The 19,997-nt window shown below is 44.9% G+C and overlaps 1 long non-coding RNA gene across 1 annotated transcript; it reads right to left on the bottom strand.

Annotated features, from left to right (window-relative positions):
* Positions 1-18,331: 18,331 nt before the first annotated feature.
* Positions 18,332-19,649, bottom strand: LOC309476966. The gene is made up of 2 exons (XR_014198441.1): positions 19,482-19,649; positions 18,332-19,361 (listed from the first exon to the last, which is right to left on the bottom strand). It is a non-coding gene; the product is annotated as an uncharacterized lncRNA (long non-coding RNA).
* Positions 19,650-19,997: the final 348 nt, after the last annotated feature.

The following is a 19,997-nucleotide window of genomic DNA, read 5'->3' as shown; positions in this document are numbered from 1 at the left end:
GAGCGCGTCGGAACTGTGGTCCTGCACGCGGGAGTGAACGACATCAGGCTGCGCCAGACGGAGATTCTGAAGAAAGACTTCAGGAATCTAATCGATACGGTACGCAGCACATCACCTGAAACAACGATCATTGTGTCAGGACCGCTTCCCACGTACCGACTAGGGCATGAAAAGTTCAGCAGATTATTTGCGCTAAATGAATGGTTAATGTCATGGTGCAATGAGCAGAAACTGCTCTTTGTAAATAATTGGAATCTGTTTTGGGAGCGTCCTAGGCTTTTCCGTGCTGATGGCTTACACCCAAGCAGATTCGGAGCGGATCTTCTGTCAGATAACATCTCCAAAATGTTAAATACCCTTTGACTAGTAACCAAAAGTCCAAATCATAGTCTCTGCTGCACCAATTCAACTGATATAAATACTAGTGTAGAACATTGCATAGAAACCGTGTCTATTCCTCGTTTAGTGAGATCAAATAATAAATCTAATGCAGGATCTAGGAAAAATCTAATTGTTATTAAAACAGAAAATGTTGCTATTAGTAAACAAAAACTATTTCTAAAGCTAGGTCTTCTAAACATTAGATCACTCACACCTAAGGCAGTTATTGTAAATGAAATAGTCACAGATAATAGCTTCGATGTACTTTGCCTTACTGAAACCTGGCTTAAACCAAATGATTATTTCGGTATTAATGAGTCTACTCCTCCTGGATACTGTTATAAGCATGAGCCCCGTCTGATTGGCCGTGGCGGAGGTGTTGCAACCATTTATAAAGATATTCTAAATGTTACTCAGAAAACGGGTTATAAGTTTATTTCATTTGAAGTACTTGTACTAAATGTTACGCTCTTAGATGTTAGAAAAACATCCCTATTATCTCTAGCCTTGGCTACCGTATATAGACCGCCAGGGCCTTACGCTGATTTCCTAAAAGAGTTTGCAGATTTTCTCTCAGACCTATTAGTCAATGTCGATAAAGCATTAATTGTTGGAGATTTTAACATACACGTAGATAATCCAAATGATGCGTTAGGAGCTGCGTTTACAGATTTATTAAATTCATTTGGGGTCAAGCAAAACGTCACCGGACCAACTCATCGTCTTAATCATACACTCGATTTAATTATATCACACGGAACCGATCCAACCGATATAGATATCATTCCACAAAGTGATGAAGTCACTGATCACTACATGGTAACTTGCATATTACGTACTGCTGTAATATGTCATGCGGCGTCGCGTTATCAACCAGGCAGAACAATCCTCCCATCCACCATAGATAATTTCTCAAATTGCTTATCTAATCTGTCTCAGCTGCTGCCTGAACCCAAACAAACAGATGAACTAGAAGAACTAACTAGCACTATGAGCACCATTCTCTCTAGAACATTGGATGTGGTTGCACCTATTAAATTAAAAAAGGTCAGAGAGAAAAATAAAGCACCATGGTATAACAATACTACGCATGTTTTAAAGAGAGAAACCCGTATTTTAGAGCGTAAATGGAAACAAACTAATTTAGAGGTCTTTAGAATCGCGTGGAAAGACAGTATGTCACGTTATAAAAAGGCCCTAAAAGCGGCCAGGGCTGAGCACCTCCGCAAACTAATAGAAAACAACCAAAACAATCCAAGGTTTCTATTTAACACCGTGGCTAGACTAACAAATAAACAGACGTCACCCGAACAAAATATCCCGTTACAGTTCAGTAGTAATGATTTCATGAACTTCTTCACTGAGAAAATAGAAAGCATCAGAACCACAATTATAAACGTTCAATCTTCAATCGCGCCTTACAATTCAGCTTCAATTATCACCCCGAAAGAACAATTACAGTGCTTTACAACTATAGAACAAAAAGAGTTAAATAAACTTATCACTTCATCTAAAACAACAACATGTTTATTAGATCCTATACCAACTAAACTACTGAAAGAAGTGTTACCTGTAGTGGAAGATCCTCTCCTCAATATTATTAACTCGTCTTTATCTTTAGGTCATGTTCCAAGAACATTTAAACTGGCAGTTATAAAACCTCTCATTAAGAAACCACAATTAGATCATAATAATCTAGCAAATTATAGACCCATTTCAAATCTTCCATTTATGTCTAAAATATTAGAAAAAGTGGTGTCCGCTCAACTGGGCTCTTTCTTGCAACAAAATGATATCTATGAAAAGTTTCAGTCTGGATTCAGACCGCATCATAGCACTGAAACTGCGCTCGTTAAAATCACAAATGATTTACTTTTAGCTTCTGACCAAGGCTGTATCTCAATACTAGTTTTACTTGATCTTAGTGCTGCGTTCGATACTATAGATCACACAATACTCTTAGATCGACTACAAAATTATACTGGTGTTCAAGGACAAGCACTAAGCTGGTTCAAATCATACCTATCTGACCGCTACCATTTTGTCTATTTAAATGGAGAAAAATCGATCATAACTCCAGTAAACTATGGAGTGCCGCAGGGATCTGTATTAGGCCCTCTGTTATTTTCAATATATATGATGCCACTTGGAAATATTATAAGGAAACATGGAATTAGTTTCCATTGTTATGCTGATGACACTCAAATATATATTTCATCACGGCCGGATGAAAACGCTACATTTTCCAAATTGACAGAGTGTGTTAAAGATATAAAAGATTGGATGACGCGTAATTTTCTTTTATTAAATCCAGACAAGACAGAGGTAATACTTATCGGTTCAAAAAACCGCCCACAAAACCTCGCACAATACAACTTTAACATCATAGGATGTCCTGTTACTTTATCCTCTACAGTAAAAGACCTGGGTGTTATACTCGATTGCAACCTGTCTTTTGAAAATCATATTTCTTATGTTACAAAAACAGCCTTTTTCCACCTTAGAAACATTGCTAAGCTACGTAATATGCTATCAGTTTCTGATGCAGAAAAGTTAGTTCATGCATTCATGACCTCGAGACTGGATTACTGTAATGCTTTATTAGCTGGTTGTCCTGCATCCTCAATAAACAAGCTACAGTTAGTCCAAAATGCCGCCGCTAGAGTTCTTACGAGATCAAGAAAATATGATCATATAACACCGATTTTATCATCACTGCATTGGTTACCTATAAAGTTCCGTATTAATTACAAGGTATTGCTACTGACTTATAAAGCCCTAAACGGCTTAGCTCCAGTCTATTTAACGGATCTTCTATCGCCCTATAATCCATCGCGCTCTTTGAGATCACTAAATTCAAGGCTTTTGGTCATACCTAGGATATCCAGAACCACCAAAGGAGGGAGAGCATTTTCACATTTGGCTCCAAAACTCTGGAATAGTCTTCCTGATACTGTTCGTTGCTCAGACTCGCTCTCCCAGTTTAAAACTAGATTAAAGTCGCATCTCTTCAGCCAGGCATTCATATAATCCTACAGTTCAAACTACAATCCGGCCTCTATCCAATGCCAGAGGAGAACTGGCCCCCGACTGAGCCTGGGTTCTCCCAAGGTTTTTTTTTTCTCCATTAAGGCACCTGATGGAGTTTTAGGACACCATTAGGTCACTTGATGGAGTTTTTCGGTTCCTTGCCACTGTTGCCTTTGGCTTGCTCAGTTGGGGATATTTTGGGGATATTTAATTTAATTTTATCAATCAATAAATTCCTCTTGAAACAAACTTTGTTGTATTATTTTAATTTAATACTGTGAAGCTGCTTTGATGCAATCTGTATTGTGAAAAGCGCTATACAAATAAACTTGACTTGACTTGACTTGACTTATTGGATTATGAGTTAGTATTACTTTTCCACCATGCTATTAATGCTGTACGAATTGTTGTATTGTTGTATACATTATGAGCCTTAATCACATCAGTAATGTATGGTAGGTCTGATAATGATTTTTTTTTACAGTCTGCCTGTTCTATGGATATGATTGCCGTTTATCCATTTGAGATATTGTAATTGTGCAGCTAGATATTAATACTGGAAGTTGGGTGCCCCTAATCCTCCCATATCTTTGTTTTTCTGTAATGTGGTAATGCTTATTCTTGTTTTTTTTTTCAGTAGAATTGATTTATCTTGCTATTTAATGTATCTAACCACTTCTTAGAAGGTTGGATTGGTATCATTGTAAATAGGTAGTTAATCTTTGGTATTATGACCATTTTTATTGTTGAGATTTTCCTATAAGCGATAATGGCAGATTCATCCAACATTTTAAGTCATCTTCTATACATTTAAGTAATGGAATGAAATTAAGATTAAATAAGTCTGATAGGTTGGGGGAGATGTGTATTCCCAGATATGTGATATTGCCTATATTAAATGGGATATTCAGATTTTCTATACATTGTAATGTTTTATTTATTGGTAAAATTGTAGATTTTGACCAGTTTATTGTATAATCTGATATTTCTGAAAAATTATTGATGTAGGTACAGTAAAATATCATCTGCATATAGTGAGATTTTATGAGTGCTTTTATTTGTTGAAAAACGTCTCGGTTACATATGGTAACCCTCGTTCCCTGAGGGAGGGAACGGAGACGTACGTCGTGGTGAACGACGAATAGGAATCTCGCTAGAGAGGCCAATCTACTTCGAGTGAAACTAAAACAAGCCAATACACATTGGCGTGCAATCATTTGTATCAGCTGCGCAGCCTCGCAGCGCGGGTATTTAACGAGCAGCTGATGCGATTGCACTTCAGTTTTTTGCTGAGGAGCCAAGCCTGAAAAAGCTGGACGCCCCTGCGGGTAGCAGCAGATGTGGCGACGGGACGTACGTCTCCGTTCCCTCCCTCAGGGAACGAGGGTTACCATATGTAACCGAGACGTTCCCTATCGTCCGGTCACTACGACGTACGTCGTGGTGAACGACGAATAGGAATCCCTACCAAAGCGCCACAGCTGCTGCACCCCATCCAGCGCCCTGTGTAAGCCTCCACACCTTCTTGCCTGGAAGAACGATAGGAGAAGGCTTACACCGAGAGTATCCGTCACTGTTGTTCCGTTATAACCCATACAGTGATATTATTGGATAACACTGGGAAAGCGTGCCCGATCTGAGGGAGGGGAACGCTGCGGGAGCCACATTCTTAAGAAGAGTTATGTGGGAATAGACATATGGACTAACCCGAGGGTTGTACTGCATATGAATAATGGGTGACTTAGCCCAAGGGAAAGACACGGGCTTCCGTTTAGGAGCAGCCGTGGAGAATATACACATATGGGATCCCCGTAGGGTCACACATATGGGACCCAGCCGAGACCCGGATCTCAAGGATTCAGCGGATAAAGGCCTGGCACTGGACGCTCCGCCATGTCCGTGCCGAGGGTGTTGGAGGACTCAACAGGTTCGACTCTGGAGCAATAAGGATGCACAGTAGGATGCAGCAAGCCGACAGAGCCGGTACTCACAGTGCTTCTACCCGTTTAGGGTGAGAACACGGGAGGACACAGGCTCTACACGTAGGCTATAGAATCTAGCGAACGTGTTAGGTGTCGCCCAGCCCGCAGCTCTACAGATATCTGTTAGCGAGGAGCCACGTGCCAGCGCCCAGGAGGATGCAACGCCTCTCGTGGAGTGTGCATGCAACCTGAGCGGGCAGGGCACGCCTTGAGCTTGGTAAGCCAAGGCGATGGCATCCACTATCCAGTGGGCCATCCTCTGCTTGGAGACAGCCTTTCCCTTCTGCTGGCCTCCGTAACAGACAAAGAGCTGGTCTGAGGTCCTGATGCTTTGAGTTCTGTCCACGTACATACGCAGAGCGCGAACGGGACAGAGCAAAGCCAGGGCTGGGTCTGCCTCCTCCAGGGGCAGCGCTTGCAGGTTCACTACCTGATCTCTAAAGGGAGTGGTAGGAACCTTGGGCACATAGCCAGGCCGGGGTCTCAGTACAACATGGTTGTCACCCGGCCCGAACTCTAGGCACGATTCGTCGACCGAAAATGCTTGCAGGTCCCCTACCCTCTTGATCGAAGCCAGTGCAATCAGCAGCAAAGTCTTCAAGGAGAGAAGCTTTAAGTCTGCTGACTGCAAAGGCTCAAAGGGAGCATCCTGAAGTGCTCGGAGCACCAGGGAAAGGTCCCAAGAGGGTATGGAGGGGGGACGAGGAGGATTTAATCGTCTCGCCCCCCTAAGGAACCTGACGACCAGGTCGTGCTTCCCAACTGTTTTGCCATCTATGTGGTCATGATATGCTGAAATAGCAGCAGCATGTACTTTAAGGGTGGAGGGAGACAGCCTTCGCTCCAACCCTTGCTGCAAGAAGGAAAGCACTGACCCTATCGAACATCTTCGGGGGTCCTCTCTACGGGAGGAACACCACTCAACGAACAGGTTCCACTTCAAGGCGTACGCACGTCTCGTAGACGGCGCTCGCGCAGAAGTGATGGTGTTAAGTACCTCTGGGGGTAAGTCACCTAGAACCTCCGCGTCCCGTCTAGGGACCAGACATGGAGTTTCCAGAGGTCTGGACGCGGGTGCCATAGGGTGCCCCGTCTCTGAGTCAGAAGATCCTTCCTCAGAGGAATGGGCCAGGGAGGGACTGTCACGAGGAGCATGAGTTCTGGGAACCAAGTCCGGGTGGGCCAATAGGGAGCCACCAGAAGGACCTGCTCCTCGTCCTCCCTGACTTTGCACAGGGTCTGTGCAAGTAGGCTCACTGGGGGAAATGCATATTTGCAGAGGCCCCGGGGCCAGCTGTGAGCCAGTGCGTCCGTGCCGAGTGTTCCCTCGGTCAGGGAGTAAAACAGCTGGCAGTGGGAGGTCTCTGAGGAGGCAAACAGGTCTACCTGAGCCTCTCCGAACTCTCTCCAGATCAGCTGAACCACCTGGGGGTGGAGTCGCCATTCTCCCGGGAGCACAGCTCGTGATAGCTCGTCGGCCACACGGTTGAGCACACCGGGGACATACATGGCTCGAAGCGACCTCAGATGCTTCTGACTCCAAAGGAGGAGATGGCGGGCGAGTTGCGACATGCGACGGGAGCGTAGACCACCTTGACGGTTGATGTACGCAACGGTCGCAGTGTTGTCCGTACGGACCAGCACGTCTCTGCCCTGTAGCGGCCTTTTTAGGCGGCTCAGAGCGAGACGAACTGCTAGCAACTCGAGGCAGTTGATGTGCCAGTGCAGTTGGGGGCCCGTCCACACCCCTGATACTGCATGCCCGTTGTACGTGGCACCCCAGCCGGTGGCAGAGGCATCTGTGAATACCACAGCATGCCTGGACACCTGTTCCAAGGGGACTCCTGCCCGAAGGAACGAGGGGTCTGACCACGGGCTGAAGGTCTGGCGGCACGCCGGTGTGATTGCCACCCGGTGAGTGCCGCGATGCCACGCCCATCTCGGGACTCGGCCGTGAAGCCAGTGCTGAAGCGGTCTCATATGAAGCAGCCCGAGCGGAGTTACCGCTGCTGCCGCTGCCATATGCCCCAGGAGCCTCTGAAAGAATTTCAGTGGGACCGCCGTCCTGCCTTTGAACGTGTTCAAGCAGTTCAGCACCGACTGAGCGCGTTGCTCTGTGAGACGCGCTGTCTGAGCGACCGAATCCAACTCCATACCGAGATAAGAGATCCTCTGCACGGGGGCGAGTTTGCTCTTCTCCCAGTTGACCTGAAGGCCCAGCTGGCTGAGGTGCCTGAGCACGAGGTCCCTGTGTTCGCATAACTGATCTCGAGAGTGTGCCAGTATGAGCCAGTCGTCGAGATAGTTGAGAATGCGAACGCCCTGTTCTCTCATGGGAACAAGGGCCCCCTCCGTGACTTTCGTGAAGACACGAGGAGACAGGGCCAGCCCGAAGGGCAGGACCTTGTACTGATATGCTCGACCCTCGAACGCAAAGCGCAGAAACGGCCTGTGTCGAGGAAGAATCGAGACATGAAAGTACGCGTCCTTCAGGTCGATCGCTGCAAACCAATCTTGGGGACGGATGCATTCGAAAATGCGTTTCTGCGTAAGCATTTTGAACGGTAGCTTGTGAAGGCTCCGATTCAAAACTCGCAGGTCCAAGATCGGTCGTAACCCACCACCTTTCTTGGGTACAATGAAGTAGGGACTGTAGTGCCCTGACCTCATATCGGCTGGAGGGACCGGCTCTATCGCGTCCTTCGCCAGTAGGACTGCGATCTCCGCGCGCAAGACATGGGCATCGGCTGCTCTCACTGTAGTGGAGTGGATGGTCCGAAACTTGGGGGGACGCCGGGCGAACTGAATCGCATAGCCGAGCCTGATGGTCCGAATGAGCCAGCGAGACGGACTGGGGAGCGCTAGCCAGGCTCGCAGAGACCGTACAAGCGGGACCAAAGGGACCGTAGGCGTACCCGGAGTGGGGCAGCGAGGTGGAACACAGGGGCTCGACTCGGGAGGCTCTCTCTGGGAGGCAGCCCGTAGCGGAGTCTGAGTGTGCTGTGCAACACTTACCTGGTTCCACGAGGCCGGAGGTGCAGGAGGCGGCTTGGTTGCGTTCTCGAACTGCACACTGCTGCCTGCTGGCGATAGAAGAGGCGGATGAGAGTGGTGAGGATTCTCTCCCCCCACTGCTCTCCGGGCCCTCTTCGGACCCAGAGATGTAAGAAACTGCTCTTTTATTGAAAATTTGGGTACCGCTGGTTTTGAGGCCAGCGGCGGAACAAAAACAAAAGGAAAACAAGGATTTTCCACCCGGCCCTCTTCCGGGGGATGGAGCGATGCGGTCATCGTCTCCTGGAGAGCAGTCCCTGCCATCTCTGGGTCGCCCGTCCTAGGGCCGCTTGCTCCTGGCTTTGCCGCCCTTCTTAGCGGGGTCCTGGACGGGCGGGGCGGCCCGCCTGCGACTGGCTCCACGGCGCCGTTTAGATGGAGGCTGCTGCGGCGGCGCGGGAGCAGGGGCAGACGCAGGAGGCCGCCCTCGGCGACGAGCAGACTGAGGAGCCGCAGACGGAGGGGTGGGAGCAGCAGCTGGCCGCCGCGGCAGGATGTGACGGATGGCCTCAGTCTGCTTTTGTACAGCCGAGAACTGCTGGGCGAAGTTCTCGACCGCGTCGCCGAAGAGGCCGGTCTGGGACACGGGGCGTTAAGGAACCGGAGCTTGTCGGTCTCCCGCATGTCCGCCAGACACAGCCAGAGATGGCGTTCCTGGACCACCATGGTGGACATCGCACGACCCACCGACCGCGCGGTCACCTTCGTCGCACGAAGCGCGAGGTCCGTCGCGATACGAAGTTCCTGAAGAACTTGGGGATCATGACCACCCTCGTGCAGGTTCTTCAGTGCCTTGGCCTGATGAACCTGCAGCAACGCCATGGCGTGCATGGCAGAGGCAGCTTCCCCACAGGCCTTGTAAGCCTTGCCAGTTAGATCCGACGAGTACTTACAGGCCCGTGAAGGGAGACACGGTTCTCCGCGCCAAGTGGAGTTAGGGCACAGTTGCATAGCAACGGCCCGTTCCACTGGCGGGATGCGCGTGTATCCCTTAGCTGCCCCGCCATCAAGGGTGGTGAGGGAGGAGGAGCCACCGGAACGGTTTCTGGCAGTGAAAGGTGCCGTCCACGCCCCCGTAAGCTCCTCATGCACTTCCGGGAAGAAAGGCACTGGGGTGGGTTGCTGAGAACCAGCGCGCGCCACCCCGAGATACCAATCGTCCAACCTCGAGGGTTCGGGACACGGTGGAGGATTCCACACGAGCCCGACCCCGTTGGCGGCCCGGGAAAGCATGGCCATCATCTCCGGGTCCGTCTCAGGCATCGTTGACACACCCGAAGGAGGTAACGGCGCTGAGTCGTCATCCGCAGAGACATCTGACCCACCCTCCGATGCCGCGATCGACATCTGATCCTCACAGGGAGCCCCAAAGGAGACAACCGGTACACACCGCGAGGATGGTCCAGCTTTCTCCAATGGGGGCTCAACTGGCTGCGGAGCATGAGAGGGGTGAGGGCTCCTAGGGGGTTGGTTCCCCGAAGGAGACGCGCTCACCGTGATCCTCAGGTCACCCACATCACTGCCCGAAGCAACCCTCTGAGGAGGATTGGATCGAGGCAGCGGCACGGGGACTCCGCCCCTTTGCAGGAACGTGAGTCTCGACCGCAGCTCCGCGATGGTCATCTTCCCACAATGGGTACATGACTCATCCACAAACGCTGCCTCAGCGTGTTTAATGCCCAGACACACGAGGCAGCGTTTGTGACCATCCTGTGAGCCCAGGTAACGACCGCATCCAGAAACACACAGATAGAAAGTCATTTTTTCTCACTTGAAAAAGACGCTCTCTATCTGTGTAAGCTCTTTTAGGGACTGCTCTCACTGGTGCTGAAACACACAGGGGGAACAGACACTGCGAACACAAACGGGAATGTGCACCCGTCTGTGCGCTCTCTCTCTTCTCGCTGTCTTACCAGCTGTAATAACAGCCTTTGAGCGCTCGCGGCGCACCTTACCAGCTGTAAAAACAGCCTTTTTTGTTTGCTCAGTTTACCGTGACAAACCACAGAAAGACAAACACACAAAGAAGAAAAAGAAGACTGTCCCCGCTGCCGTGTTGTGACACCCGCACCGAAAGAGAGATCCAAAAGGCTCGTTTCCTTCCACTCTCAGAAGACGCATCGAAGTGCTTGGCTCCGAAGCAAAAAGCTGAAGTGCAATCGCATCAGCTGCTCGTTAAATACCCGCGCTGCGAGGCTGCGCAGCTGATACAAATGATTGCACGCCAATGTGTATTGGCTTGTTTTAGTTTCACTCGAAGTAGATTGGCCTCTCTAGCGAGATTCCTATTCGTCGTTCACCACGACGTACGTCGTAGTGACCGGACGATAGGGAACCAGTGATATTATCATCTTGTCTAATTGCGGCTTCTAAGGGTTCTATGAATATTGCAAATAGGAGTGGAGAGAGTGGACATCCTTGTCTGTTCCCTCGTTGGAATTGAAATGATGGTGATATGATGTCGTTAGTGATAACTGTGGCCTTGGGTGTACTATACAATGTTCTAATCCAGGGGTGTCCAAACTCAGTCCTGGAGGGCCACTGTCCTGCAGAGTTTAGTTCTAGCCTGCCTCAACACACCCACCTGGAAGTTTCTAGAATGCCTAGTAAGACCTTGATTATCTGGTTCAGGTGTGTTTAATTGGGGTTGGAGCTAAACTCTGCAGGACAGTGGCCCTCCAGGAGCAGGATTGGACATCCCTGTTCTAATCCAATGAATGAATGATTCTCCAAAACCACATTTTTCTAATGTTGCAAAAAGAAAATTCCAATTGACTTTATCGAATGCTTTTTCAGCGTCTAGTGATACAATAATTGTAGTGTTTTGTGGTTTGCTAATATTCATGATGTTAATTAAGCGACGCATGTTGTCTGATGAGTGACGTCCTTTAATGAAACCCATTTGATCTGGGTGAATAAGGATTGAAATGACTGTTTCTAACCGTGAGGCTAAGGTTTTACTAATTATTTTCATGTCAGTATTGATAAGGGATATGGGTCTATAACTTGTGCATAATGCCGGATCTTTATTTGGTTTGAGTAAGACGGAGATTAATGCTGTGTTCATATGCTGTGGGATAGACAAGCTATTTTTCATTTCTGCTGACATATCTAAAAACTGTGGTGAAGTTGACCAAAAATGTTTGTTGAATTCTGGTGGGAAGCCATCTAAACCTGGTGATTTATTGTTTGGTAACGCAAAGAGAGCTTTCTTATATTCGTCATCTGTTATTGGTTTTTCTAATTCCTCTTTCTGGGTTAGGTTTAGTTGGGAGAGCGTTATGTTATGCAAAAAATGACCAATCTCTTTATCATTGTGTTTTTTATCGTTACTGTACAGATTTTTGTAAAATGTGTGAAAAGTTGTGTTTATATCTTGCGGGTTATGAATAATTTTGTTTTCATTTTTAATTATAGGTATATGCAACCCGATCTCACGGGAAAACGTACAAATTCTACGAGGTGGCTTATTCGTACGAATACATACGACCTGACTCGTACGAATTAGTAAGATTTTTGCAAAATCGTACATATTTTACGAATTTGCCAATTCGTATGAATTCATACGAATGACCTACCCCCGACCCCGCCCCTAAACCTACCCATCACGTGGGTTTAGACAAATCGTACAAATTCGTACGAGTGAGGTCGTACGAATTAGTACGAATTAGCCAACTTTTTATCATTCGTACGAATTCGTACGAATTGGTCGTGAGATAGCGTTGGTATATGGGATTTTTCCTTATTAAGCAGGTTGGCTAGATATTTTCCTGATTTGTCCTTATATTCAAAATGTATGGACCGTAGGCGTTGTTTTTGAAGTTCAAATTTTTTATTTATAATTTCTTCAAGTTGATTCTTTATTTGATTTATCTCATTTAATATTTGTTCATTGGGGTTTTGTGAGTAAGTTTGGTGTAATATTTTTATTTTGTCTTCAAGGTCTTTTTCCATTTTCTTTTTCTTTTTTATGTTTAAATGTACAGTATGATATAATCTTTCCTCTCATTACTACTTTGGATGGCTCCCATAGTATTGTAGCGGATATGTCAGGGGTGTTGTTTATGTTAATGAAGGATGCCCACTCTTTTTTTTAAATATTCATTGAATTTTTGGTCTTGGAGTAGTGATATGTTCATACGCCATCTGTGTGAGGTTTTTACGTTTCTATTGTTGTAAAGAGTGAGGGTAATAGGTGCATGATCTGAAATGATAATGAGTTCAATTGTTGTGTTTGAAATATCTGACATAATGGAATTACTTGTTAAGAAAAAATCTATGCGGGAAAAAGATTTATGAACTGGAGAGAAGTATGTATATTCGCTTATTGTAGGGTTTTTCTGTCTCCAGTTAATGCCAATACCAAAATCTATCATATATTGTTTTATAATTTCTGTAGAGTGCCAGGTTTTCATCTGATTTGAAGGATTAGATTTGTCTAATATTGGATTAATAACTGTGTTGAAGTCACCCCCTATGATTACCGCTGATTGTGAAAAATCTGATAATTTTGAGAAGAAAGTGTGGAAGAAGTTTTCATCATCAATGTTTGGTCCATAAATGTTGGCAATAGTGATATTGTTATTATTAATGGTAGAATGTATAATGATATATCTGCCCTCTGTGTCAGTTATTGTTTTATTGATGGTAAATATTAGGTTCTTTCGTATTAAAATGGCTATTAAAATCCTCTCTTCTTTGAGTTATAAGATGAAACTGGTAGGTTTGAAGTTTCTTATATTCAGATTCTATTAGATGGGTTTCTTGCAAGAATTCTAACTAACATTGAATCCACAAATCTATTTTAGATTTCCAGACCGTTCCCAACCGACCTACCAGTAAGATTTTGATGGGTTTTTTTTCTTTGGACTTCCAATTATAGTAGTATACTTTGGTTCATGCTGTATTTATGGTGAGCGATAGCCCGGTACCTATACACAAATCAACTCTATTTTCTGTTAGCCTTTACGTGTCACCCTTGTGATTCATTCTTGTCTCTATTTACATTCCTATTTAAGTGGTTTGATTTATGTCTATACCATCTGGTGCTCAGTTATGATAATGGCCTACTTTTCCCCAACCTCCATGTTTGTCTTGGAGTTCAGCACAAAACTTTCCTCCACTGCTGGATTCATTTACAATCTGAATTGAGCTTTGCACTAGAGACTCATTTGCCTCAGTGAGTCAAAACTTGGAAATGGATTCTGATGCAGTTCACTGCCTCAGCATGGTGAAGTGAGATTTCAGTAAATTACATTTTAAAGTGGTTTATCCCCTCTGAGCTCCTTTAATGAAACTGTTTCCTTCCAGTCACAGGGTGTAATTTATTGTGCAAACATAATTGTGTTTCCGTAAAGTCCAACAAAAAAAATAACATCATTCCTTATTTCAATAAAACCTATTTGGTCAACTGATCAGTAGTCTGTGCAAGGGGTTTTCAAACTTTTTGATACCAAGTACCCCCCTAATATGATGATGGCGACCCCAGGGATCCTCTTCCTAAAAGACCCATTTAAACCGTGTAAGATGTCATTGTACTAATGGCAAAACAAATTATCAATATCTTTTCAGGAAAATATTTACTTTGCATTAAGTTTACAGAGTGCATTTTTCTTTCCACTAATACTATTAGTGTCTGCTCGAAAAATAGGGCCATATTTACTAAACAGGGCAAATTGGCCTAAGAGCACAATTCCCCAAAAAGTGCCAATGGGAGTGGAAAGTTCATTGTGTGATCTACTGATGACTCGCAAATTAAAGAACACAGACGCAGCCGGATCATTTCTATAATGACCAACAAATACAGAGAGGGCAAATAGCGTCCTTTTGGGTTTTAAATAATGGTGCAAATACCAGTAAATTGACTAGCACAAATCTTAGTAAATCACCTTGCATGATTCATTTAAATACTCTCCTCCCATAAATATTGAAGGGGTCTAAAGGGGAAACTCCTACAAATGCATATGCAATAAGGTCTGCCGCAAAAAAAAAAAAACAGTGTCCACACCTTTTCGGTGCTAATTGTCCACTATGTGTCTTTAGTAAATCCTGACTGTAGTTTTTTAATGCCAAAAGAGGGTTTGCGCTGGCGCTAGCTGTTGGTAAATCTGGCCCATAAACTTCTTACAATCCCCAGAAATATTTAATTTAACATTTAATCATTATCTGAACATGTTAACTTTGTCAGCCATAAAAAAATAATAATAAAAAAAATCTTCTGCAGACCCCTTGGCATTGCTTTGTGGCCCCCGGTTTAAAAACCTTTGGCCTATGCAATTGGTAAGATATAGTAAATTTAAAGCTAAAGCAAGCAAAGATAGAAATTCTGAAAATGATTCAAAAACGATGTGTAAGTTATTCTATTGCTTAGGGTTAGGTAGTTGAAATTGTCAGGGTTCTGCCCTGTCAGCTTTGTCTCTTGTTTCTTGTTTAATGTTTCCATGTTGGTTTTGAGCACATGGCTTTGTCTTTATGTTGGGCTGTGTGCTCCCCTTGTCTTGCCTCCTAGTTTCCCCTTACCACATCCACTCGTTTAGTCCTTGGCTGCGTCCGAAACCGCATACTCACTGAGTAGGTACTTAATTTCATTAAGCACTTGCTTAACGAGCGCTAAAAGAGTAGGTACTTCATAGCTTGATCTTGTTAAGTATGAATGCGATCCGTACATCATTCGCCATGTTGACGTTATCACAAGCGTACTGTAACAGCGTAAACGTTATGAGCGACAGGTGCACCAACACCTGATTTCATCAGTACCTCGACAACCATACCCATTACGGTTTTCTTCAACACCAGCAACATATTTGCAATGTCTGTACAAAGCTGCTCGAAGATCTCGCCTCAGGAGAAGACTATTGATTTCATACTCTAAATATGTAAGTACGAATTCTTAAATAACAAAAAAATAACATTAACCCAGAATGACTTGCATTGCTAGCTCACCCCAACACTTTTGCACTATTATAATGATAAATGCTGACCAATACTCATTTATATTACATACTGTATTTTCTTACTGAAAATTATATGTGGTAGTAAAACATGCCTAATTTACTGTTATTGTCATAACATACTATGCATGAATAGTGGACAAATGCAGCCAATACATACATTTTCAGTCAAGAAATTAATTAATGTATGAATTAATGAAATAATTATATTTAACTGATAACAATAGGAAACATGAACGAGTAATCAAATGGAGAAAACTAAAACTAACCATCACAATAAACAAATACAAGTCAACAACACATGAAACAAAGCTATATTCAAATTTTTTCATTCTAACAAACTATCACATATATACAGGCAGTGGACCCCACATCCTACTGCCATCTCAACAGAGCTGTTCCCATTCTGCGGCTTTATTTTGATGAAGCAGCTGACCACCGTTCCCACCTTCGCCTGTCTCTGCCATCCATCATGTCCCTGATTGCTGCAGTCAGACTGGGATCTGACCATGGATGGGAAAGGGACATAGAGGTGCTTGGGTTCCTGTACTGGCTGGCCCATGCAGCATCCTACAGGATGGTGTCACGGACCTTTGATATCCCCAAGTCCTCTGTGCATGACATTGTGCACAGAGTGAGCAAGGCCATCATGGGAATTTTGAGGAGGGTGATTTGCTTTCCGACCGGAGATGACGTGGAGGCAGTGGGAGCAGGATTTGCACAGCTGGCTGGGTCACCAGCTTTCAGCAGAACAGTTGTTGCAATAAATGGCTGTCATATCCGAATCAAACCTCCAGCAAATAACTCCCACTGTTTCTTCAACAGGAAGCTGTTTCACTCCATCACTGATCACCGGGGGAAATTCCTTGATGTCTTTGTGGGATATCCCCGATCAGACACCCCATACCCGCCCTGACCATCTCTCTACACAGCCATCAACACCTCCAGCCATCCCCCTCCCCTCCCCCCCTGCACTTCAGATCAGTGAGGATAATGTGCGTCAGATCTTCAGGAAACAGAAGAGAAGGAAAGCACCAGGCCCAGACGGTGTTTCACCAGCCTGTCTGAAAACCTGCGCTGACCAGCTGGCCTCTATCTTCTCACTGATCTTCAACAGATCACTGGAGCAGTGCAAAGTCCCTTTCTGCTTTAAACGCTCCACCATCATCCCAATCCCGAAGAAACCAAAGATCACAGGACTCAATGACTACAGACCTGTTGCCTTAACATCTGTGGCCATGAAGTCATTCGAAAGACTGGTGTTAGCATATCTGAAGGACATCACTGGACCCTTGCTGGACCCCCTGCAGTTTGCCTACAGAGCAAACCGGTCTGTGGATGATGTGGTCAATATGGGACTGCATTACACCCTACAACATCTGGACAAACCAGGGACCTATGCAAGGATTCTGTTCGTGGACTTTAGTTCTGCCTTCAACACCATCGTCCCATCACTGCTCCAGACCAAACTGACCCAGCTCTCTGTCCCTAGCTCCATCTGTCAATGGATCACCAGCTTTCTGACAGACAGACAACAGCTAGTCAGAATGGGCAAAATCACGTCCGACAGCCGCACCATCAGCACCGGTGCTCCACAGGGATGTGTTCTCTCACCACTGCTCTTCTCCCTGTACACAAATGACTGCACCTCTAAAGACACCTCTGTCAAGCTCCTGAAGTTTGCGGACGACACTACTGTTATCGGACTCATCCGGAACGGTGACGAGTCTGCGTACAGACAGGAGGTGGAGCAGCTGGCTCTTTGGTGCAGTTATAACAACCTGGAGCTGAACACGCTCAAAACAGTGGAGATGATCGTGGACTTCAGGAGAAACCCCCCTGCACTCCCTTCACTCACCATCATGGACAGCACTGTGACTGCAGTAGAGTCATTCAGGTTCCTGGGCACCACCATCTCTCAGGATCTGAAGTGGGACACTCACATAGACTCTATTGTGAAGAAAGCCCAACAGAGACTGTACTTCCTGCGTCAGCTGAGGAAATTCAACCTGCCACAGGAGCTGCTCGTACAGTTCTACTCAGCTGTCATCCAGTCCATCCTCTGCACTTCCATCACCGTCTGGTTTGGCTCTGCTACCAAAACCGACCTCCGTAGACTACAGCGGATAGTTCGGACTGCTGAGCGAATCACTGCACTACCCTTCCCACACTCAAAGTACTGCACTCATCCAGAGTGAGTAAAAGGGCTCGCAAAATCACTCTGGACCCGTCACACCCAGCACACTTTCTGTTTGAACTGTTACCGTCTGGTCGACGCTACAGAGCACCGAGCACAAAAACAACCAGACACAGGAAAAGTTTCTTTCCCCAGGCCATCTACCTCATGAACACTTAAATGTTCCCCTACTGTGGAACAAACATGTGCAATACTTCCCTCAGACATTTCATTATAGCACCTTATAACTTTATATATATTTATAATTTATAATCTTTTATTTTTATTTTATTTTTATTTTTTCTATTTTTTTTTTTATTTATACCTATGTTACTTGTCACTTGTCTTGTCACTTTATATTGTATGTGTACTGGAAGCTACTGTCACCAAGACAAATTCCTCGTATGCGCAAGCATACTTGGCAATAAAGCTCTTTCTGATTCTGATTCTGATTCTGATATCCTGGGTCTGTGCACAATGCCAGGGTGCTGAGGAACAGCCGTGTGTATGCTGGCAGCGTATATCCACCTGCAGGCAAGTGCATCCTCGGGGATGGAGGCTATCCTTGCCTGAGTGCACCCATCTGCCTCATCACTCCTGTAAGCCCGACACAATCGGCCCAATCGAGGCATCTGATCGGATGAAGGTTGAAGGTTTTGAAGGTTTTCCCCCGGTGAAGGTTTTTTGCGCGTTACTGTGCATCATTATATGTGAGCGAATGTTTGACTATTCTTTACTGAAAATAATGTCAAAGTCTGTTAGAATAAAATCAAATGTAACAATTTATTATGCCAATTTCATAATCAGTTCAAAGATAATAAATACAAAACATCAAATGCTCTGGAATAAAGAGAAAAGATGCGAACCTGACTTTAGAAAATACATAATGCTGAAGTCCTTGAGGTCCTTCAACATTATGGGCTGATCTGAGTTACAGAATCTTGTTGCATTTCATTATATAGACATAAGCTTCTTTTCACATGGAAACATTTGCTAACAATGGTAATTTGCATTCAGAGTTTACACCTTTCGAGAGCAGGAGGCTATTTGCCTGGAAGACCCACCTTCCTTTGTGTGCCAGTTATCTCTAAACTCTTTAAAACCTTATTACCTTTTGGGTTTACTTCTTTGGGAATGAGACCTTTGTACCAGTCGCACTGAGACATTTCAAATGATACCAAACATGTGTAATACTGTATGATAATTATTCACATTAAACCATATAGATTTTTGGGTGAATTGCAGGTGATCTCAGCATGATAGAAAGAGGGAACGGAGGAATGGAGGGTCAAGGGAAAAAAGATGTAGATTAGGATTGCTTAGGTGAGACTTGAATGATGGTGCTAGTTTCACAAGAGAGAGTTCAAATGTTAATTTCCAGAAAGGTCCTTTGTCTTCTCAGGGAGTGATTTCTAATTTCTCAAGTCTTACACTCCATTCAGAGAGCCTGTACAGAACCCTTTGCAGGCTCGTTTCAACGGCAAGCACTCCCATGCCCGCAACATGCCCGAGCTTTTGGGATGCAGAAGACACGCTGGCGCTGTATTTTCTTCAAGGCCTTAGAGGTGAACCCTGCCTTCTTGCCTGAGGTTGTTGCATGCTGCGCTGTGCTTCACAATCTCGCACTACTCAATGGGGACATTGTTGAGCCAGAGGATGAGGAAGACCATGCTGACGGCTCCCCTGATCCCCACAACCTTGCAGCAAGAGTGGTAGAACATGTGCGGGACAATCTGGCTGCTGTCTGCTCCAAACATTCCTGTGCCTGCTCTCCATGAGCACGACTACCTTTAAAACATTTAAAAATATTAAAATGTTTTACAATTCATGTTGTCAGCATTCCGTTTCTTTCCAAATGTCATTTTATAAGTTTACAATTCCATGCTAATTTTTTGATAGCTTTATTACTTTTGTTGTGTACTGGGCTAAACCACTGAACTGGTAAGCAGCAGGTTTCTGGTCGATCTCCACAGCCGCCACCACCAGTGTGTCCTTGAGCAAGGCTCTTTACTCCAGGTTGATCCAGGGTCATTGTCCCTGTAATAAATGCACTGTAAGTCACTTTGGATAAAAACATCTGCCAAATGCAACATTTCTAAATTCAAATGTTTTATGAATTCTCTCAGGCATAAAGGTTCAAAGTTGCTCATTTCTTAGCTTATTTCTTCAAGGTACTACTATAAAACAAAATGCATACATACATTTACTACCATTTCTATTTGGTGGATTAAAGGGTTAATTCACCTAAATGTATGAATTCAGCCATTATTTACTTTCTTTCTATTCTTTACATTCTTTACAATTTTACTTGCTTTCATGTTATCAGATCTATTTACAAAAAACACAAAAGATGATTTTTGTGAAGTTTGTTCTGCTGGTTTCGGTTCATACAATGTCGGTCAATGGAGCCCAACTTTCAGATGC

This window comes from Leuciscus leuciscus, assembly GCF_965113295.1.
Source record: "Leuciscus leuciscus genome assembly, chromosome: 16".
NCBI classification, from domain to species: domain Eukaryota; kingdom Metazoa; phylum Chordata; class Actinopteri; order Cypriniformes; family Leuciscidae; genus Leuciscus; species Leuciscus leuciscus.
The sequence above is the reverse complement of the archived record's forward strand: the minus strand, read 5'-3'. Positions and strand labels throughout refer to the sequence as shown.